We start from the raw sequence: 6082 nt of genomic DNA on the forward strand, positions 1-6082 counted from the left end.
CCCTGGGATATGGATACATCTATATGGAGTAAGTGCTAGGGGGCCCTATAGTTTCACCTATTTCAGACTTGTTTTTCCTTTTTTTCCTTGAAGATTTATTTTTTTAAAATATTTTGTTACATAGTAAATATTTAATTTTAATTGTGCATTTCTTTCATATTGGCATGTACTAGACACTCATTACATATTTGCTGAATAAGTAAATACAACTGAATCTTGAAAATATATTACTTGTATGAAACCCAGCTTGGAGAACAATAAATTAAGTGCCAATTCTCTTGTTCACAGAAAGAAGAGCTTGCTTCCATGCAGCAAAGAGAATGTTAAGGGATCTTACATAAGTAGAGGGGCCCCATATTCAACCTCTTCTTGGAATTTCCATTCCACTGAAGCATGAATCGGGGTAGAGCAGGGGAGCCAGGGGGCAGCCAGATACGGTGATCCACAGTGGTATCTTCACACTCTTTTTCTGTCCCATCCTACTCTGCAAACCACACTCCTCAGTAGCTGCTCTGGGGCTAAACTGTTTACTGCAGGGGCCAAATAATTCTCTTGAAGACTGGCCTAAGGACTACTGCTTCAGAACGCCTTTTCAAAAACTTCCACATGTCTAAAGGGAGGGGAGAATTGAATTATTTGCCATCATTGATGACGACTAATTGATATGCAATAATTCTTTTGTAAAACAGTTTCTACGTGATTAAAAGCAGAGTAAAGTTAGTTTCATTTCTTTTTAAATCTTATCTCCCTACAAGTTTCATGCATACATACAGTTCTCCCACTTCCATCCTTGGTGGAGAAGTTATTTTAGCAGATATTTTCAATCAATCAACTTAATTTTGATTGATTACAACAATTACATATTTGCTTTCATTCATCCTGGATCCAGAAGTCTTCCCCTCCTTAGCACAAGGACTATGGAATTGATTTTGTTCTGATACTTGCTTCATCCATAAAAACAAAACAAAGAGACCCACATGTCACACAGAATATTCAATGTTAACACAAAAAAGGGGAGATCAAAAACATAAAAATAGATGTTTAAAAAACCAATAACTTGGTGAGGAATATGAAGTGAAAATAGTTAAAAAAATTTTTTTTAACTGATCCTACTTCCTAGTATGAGACAAGACATTGAGGAGGAAGTGACCCTTCCAGCCTCTGAAACCATGAGCCAATAAATTCCTGTTGTTAAGCCAACCCATGGATGGTATTTATTTTAGCAGCTAGGAAACTAAAATACCTCCCTTGATGATAGAATTCAATTTTATTTCTTTTTCCAATTTTACAGAATTAAAACAACCTTTCACTGAACATCTTTGTGCCCACAGCCTTTTCTGGAATCAGGTTGATTTCTTTTGGGTTCCCAGGAATGGAACTACTGGGTCACAAAGAATTAAACCAGGTGGAGTCTTGGTGCATGTTGCTAAAGAGGCTGCGAGGATCATTCCGCCCTCAACTCTGCAGTGAACCAACCCCTCACTGGGTTCTCTGCTGCGTTGGCTGTGCCCCTCTGCAGATGGATGGGAACTGTCCAAAAGCTATGGGTGGGAGGGTTCTGCCAGCCCTCATGAGAAGACACAGTCATATACATTCACTGTTGATTCAAAATATTTCCACCCATAGTATGACACTCCCACCCCCACTGCCCCTGGCATGTTTGTTTGCAGTTGAGCATTTTTGTTTCTCTCACTCTCTCTCAGTTATGACTTAACTCCTAAGACTTGGGCAAACACTCCCAGCATCAGAAGGGGTTTGCTGGCTGACTGGGCAGCCTGTGCCCCATTGTGGTATTTTATTCATCCTTCAGCCAGACTCCATCCTCCTTACTAGAGGCATTGCCATGGCAACCACCCTTCTCTGGGGAATAAGTGTGGGTTGGCAAAGTCCTACATGCTTGCTATGTTTGATATTTTACCTTTCAAAAATTTCTTCGGGGCAGTTCAAGTTAGCCTGTTGAACAAAACAAACTTTTTATCGTCAACAAGGACTAAGGGCGGCAGCTTTGATAACAGGGAACTGGTTGAAACCTTGAAACCAGAGCGAGCAGGTCACACCTAGCTCCACTTGAGACGAGAAAGGAATGGGAAGCTGCTTGGTGGCTGATGGAAACTGACTCACAAACCAGATGCTGTTGAGGAAGCGCCAACCTAAGTTTATTGCTGGGATGACGTGAGCCCCAGCTCAAACCCAGTCTCAGTGAGGTTTGGGAAGCTTTTGGCTGCCACCACTGGAGGGGTCAGGGATTTCTTCTACAGACAGTGCACTTCAGGAGTCCTGGGGCTTCTCTGCCCGTAGTCCTTTTTAGCCTGGAAGGCCTTAAAAGGGCACACATGTCACAGAGCACACTGAAAGCTTTGAAGGGCTGAACGTGTCAGCTCAGGAGAGACCAGTCAGCCTGATGTCCTCCCTCCATCCCTGCCATCTGTCTGTTCACCATTTAAAATAGACTTGCTTTTGTGCAGAATTAAAAGAGAATTAAAGATGGAAGTTTCACAGTAAATTATTTTAAGTACATTTCTTGGTTTCATAGGAAAATATTTTTTTCTTTAAAATAGATTTACATGAGTTTCTTTCTTCTTCCTTTCCTCTTTTCTTTTCCCTCCCTTTCTTCATTCCCTCCCCTATCCTCCCCTTCCCTTCCTCCTTCTTTCCTTGTCTCTCTTATGTATATAATGTATGTGTGTGCTTACTTGTTTTGCATGTTTAATGGGATTTGCTTTGGCATAGTAGAAAGAGAGTGAGGCACAGAGCCAGACAAACCCTGATTAGAATTCATGCTTTTCTATTTATTAGCTATGTAGCCCTGGCATAGGATGACGAGCTCTCCTGGTTTGCTTGGGGCTGAATGGTTTCTTGGAACCTGGGACTTTCAGTGCAAAACCTGTAACAGTCTTGGGCAAACTGAGATGGTTGGTTATCTTACTTGGCAATACACTTAACTTCTCCGAGCCTTGCTTTTTTAATCCAAGAAATGGGGATAATGATGCTTTCTCGTGGTTATTTTGAAGATTGAGGTAATGTACAAAAAGGGCCTGAAACTGCATCTGGGAACTGGTGGATTCTCAATAGATGATAATGATATTAATATTAACAATTATCTGTATTTTTTTAATACTCAAAATGTTCTCTCACCATCGTACATTTCTGCCATCACTGCTCTTCCCTTCATCTCTAATGTCTGATTAGGGATGGGGGGAGGGAGCATATTTTGTTTTCTTCTTTTTTTTATGTAGATCTGGGTTCTGAAGTTTTTCTCTGTTGTTCAATTAAAAAACAGCTACTGAATTTTGCCTGATCCCTAACATCTCTGAGTAGAGTCTAAGGTAACATACTGTCCAATACATTGAAATTAGCTTTTGGAAACACTGAGACACTCACTGAGACCTAAAAAGTCTTCCTCTTTAGATACTGTGCACACTTCTTACTGAGCCCCTCCTTAATGAGATGCAGGTCTGATCCATTCCAGGTGACGAATGTTTAGGGACTGAGTCTTCTCTGGATTTTTCCCTACAAAGGGGGAGTAGGGACCCAGATCACCTGCTAATACTAGGCCACGTGCCCCAAAGCAAGCCTGCCCTTGTTCTTTCTGGTTGGTACCTCTGGCCTGGAAAAGGAGTAGAGAACTGGGGTGGAAGTGAGCTGATGAGGTCTGTGTGGCCTTCTGGAGGAACCAAGAGCTTAAACCTGGGTGTAGACTCCAGTCCTTGTTCTGGCTTCCCCCCGACATGCCTGAGCAAGGGCCTCACTCCCTTCTGGGAGTGTGACCTTCCTCTCTTCTCGTTCTTGTCCTCAATGGAGGTATGGGCTTCTGTTCTCCCATCTTTAGAGGTGAGTAGAAGTGATCACATGGAGAAATGGGTGCTAAAGGAGCTCCAGAGGGGAAGAAAAAGGGAAACAACACAGTGTGAGGTCAATTTCTGGGCTCATGACCATTTAATTTTATTGGTCCTGAATAAACAGAGAACTCTCCTCGGGAATGACTTATCAGCTTCCACCTTCCAAGTTGCCTGCGATGGTCAAGTCTCCAGGTAACAGGCTGTACCTGCCCTTGTGTGGACTTCATTACTGGGTGTTTTGTCTTTTTTCCTATTCTCCCCTCAGTTTTAAATTTTATTCTCTAGGTATAAAATGAAGATATTCTCACTGAAGAAAATTTGGAAAGTACCGAAAAGCATAAATAAGAAGGGAAAAATAGTATATCTCTAACCAGAAGCAAGCATTTAAAAAAATATTTGGAATGTATTTCTTTCCAGGGCAGTTTTCAATGCACTATTTAATAGAGTTAAGATTAGAAAAAAAATCTTATTAATTCTAATGGCTGCATATTAATTTACTTATGTATAAACTACTATGTATTTACTCAGTTCTCCTCTAACTGGATTTTCAGGTTGATCCAGTTTCATTATTCTAAGCAATTAATACACATCTTTGGGCATAAATATGATTAGTTCCTTAGGATAATTGAAGAAGGGGAATTTCTGAATCAAAGGACAAATATTTTTATTCTTCTTTCATGTTAGATAAAACATTATCTTTACTTTCTCTCCCAATCTAAGGTAAATAAAGGACAAAATAGAATGTTTTCTATGGAAGGGACTTGACTGGCCCTTGGTTTCCAAGAAAGACCCAACTCAGTAGTCAGTAACTTGGGACTCCCCACAGCATTTTATGGGTAACAGTGGTGGGCCATGTTTTGAGCATGTACATCAAGGCTTGAGTCCTCCATTTCTGTCTTTATATAGGCCATCTTCAAAATGACCCTAATTTTATGAAACAAATTTCAGTAGCTCAAAATTATACAACTGAGGACAATTTTCTAGTAATCAGTTTTGTGATCTTACTTACTTAAATGAGACTGCATTTATTTGAATGCAGAGTTTTGCCATTTTTAGGTTTTAATGGACAACTTTCTTTGAAAACCAGAATAATCGCTCAGCTACCCCCTTTCTGCATTATATATGCTATGCTGTTGGCCAACAGGTCAAAGAGACTCAGAGATTGTGTCTCTAAAGTTTTTCTTAGAGTTCAGGTTGAGTCATAAAGGAACAAAATATGAGGCATAGCAATGGAGTTTACCCATTTCTAAGGACTCTGGGTTTTTAGAATAGTCTTGTGGCATGTAACAAATCTCCACATTTTGACTGGTGGACCCAGGCCTGACCAAGCAAGATCCCACTGCTTTGGCAAATCTAGAAGAGATTTGGGTGTGGGCATGTCACTCAGATGTCCAATGAGCTCTACTAGGATTTTTCCCTCTACAGATCTCAGGAAAGAGATGGTTCCTTTTGGCTGGGTTCCCAAGCTCAAAGGAAGGAATAAGCCTAGAAATATGAGTAACCATCTCCCCACCTTGTGGGAACAACAAGCCTGAGAAACAAACCAGAACCAGAAGAAAGCAGAACTGAGATAAGGGCAGAGAAAGGAAAATTCCTGATCTTATCCCTGGATCCAGCTGTGCCTGATATCCTCCCCTCAGATATCCCAGTTACATAAGCCAGTCAATGCTTTGTTTGTCTTAAACTTGTGCAGGTTAAGTGTCTGTCACTTAAGTAAGTCCTTTACTTGCATTATTCCATTATCCTTACCATCGCCATTTTATAGATAAAAAAACAAGTTTGAGGCTCAGAATGGATGGATGCCTGGATTTGAGTTCGGGCTGTAGCAACTCTGCAGCTCATGCTGTTTCCACAACCTGAAGCAGCCTCAGTAAACTCTGCTAATTGAGCTGGTGAACACTTTGTCAGCATCAAGAGGGCAGGCATTCGCTCTCTTCTTTTGCTGATTATGAGCAGGCCAAATATATTAGACACTTCAGGCTTGAGAGCCCTGGGCCAGACTTGTCTTTGGACCCCATGCCTCATGCCAGGCTTCACTGGGACCCCCCTTTTACTCAGGTTTCCCAACTTGCAGAAACCACCAACAGGGCTGGATCCAGACCTAGCTGGCCCCCAGGTATGCCAGGCTGCTATTGGTTAGACTCAGACGTCTGCTCCAGGTCACAAGCAGAACCACCCCTGGGAAGATGCACTTAGCTTTGAGGTGCTGGGCCTCCAACCTCCACCTCCCATAGTTTAGGCAA

The sequence above is a fragment of the Choloepus didactylus genome, chromosome 1 (genome assembly GCF_015220235.1).
Source record: "Choloepus didactylus isolate mChoDid1 chromosome 1, mChoDid1.pri, whole genome shotgun sequence".
NCBI classification, from domain to species: Eukaryota; Metazoa; Chordata; class Mammalia; order Pilosa; family Megalonychidae; genus Choloepus; species Choloepus didactylus.